The sequence below is a fragment of the Chrysochloris asiatica genome, unplaced genomic scaffold (assembly GCF_000296735.1).
Source record: "Chrysochloris asiatica unplaced genomic scaffold, ChrAsi1.0 scaffold00332, whole genome shotgun sequence".
Lineage (NCBI taxonomy): Eukaryota > Metazoa > Chordata > Mammalia > Afrosoricida > Chrysochloridae > Chrysochloris > Chrysochloris asiatica.
Window position 1 is genome coordinate 399220 of NW_006408850.1, and position 994 is coordinate 400213.

Consider the following 994-nt stretch of genomic DNA (forward strand, 5'->3'; position numbering starts at 1 on the left):
ATTGGTCCAGTGGTGAAGATTTTTGTTTTCTTTACATTGAGATGCAATACATACTAAAGGCTGTACTTCCCCAATGAGATGGACCACCATGGTGACAACAACAATGACCTCAAAAATAACAATTTGAAGATAGCACAGGACTGCTTTGAATAGGGTCTCTATGAGTCTGAATCAACTCAAAGGCACTAAGAACAGCAACAACAAAAAATGCCCAAAAGCCTACCACATCATTTCTGATTAGCTTACCATATTCAGAGATTTTAATGAAAAGGGAAAGGAAAAGTATGGCTCAAATATGCAAGGTTCATGTTCTGCAAAGTCTTCGACCACAAACTCATCTGTGGATAACAGTAGTTTATATCTATGTAGAGAGCATAGTGGCCCTTTAGAATAAGTGCTGGACTGTAACCAGCACTTTTGGCAGTTCAAGATCACCAGCCTCTCTGTGGGAGATAGATAAGACTTTCTGCACCCAGCCTCAGAAATTGTAGACAAGGTCACTATGAGTTGGAATTGACTCAATGGCACTTAATGTACATAGGTGGTGGTGGTGGTGGTGATGTTCCGTGGAGTCACTTGTGACTCATAGCCATATATAGGTAGGAGCTTAAAACCAAGGATCTGGGGACGGAGTCCATAAAAAAAGCCATCTTTAACACTACCATTTAGGTGGTGGTTATGTGCCGTGGAGTCAGTTCCAACTCTTAGTGACCCTGTACAGGGTTTCCGAGGCTGTAAATCTTTACAGGAGCAGAAAGCCTCGTCTTTCTCTGGCGGAACAGCTGGTAGTTTCGAACTGCTGACGTTAAGGTTCGTAGCCTGATTCGTAACCACTACGCTACCAGAGCTCCTTTTGGAAGAGGGAACAAAAAAGGAAAAAAATTTCTATAATAGTTAGTCTGTGAGTACATTGCTGTTTTTGTTATAATGAGTTGGTTCTATATCATAGTGACCTTTTTCTGAGGAGTAGCTGGTGGGTTTGAGCAGTTCCACA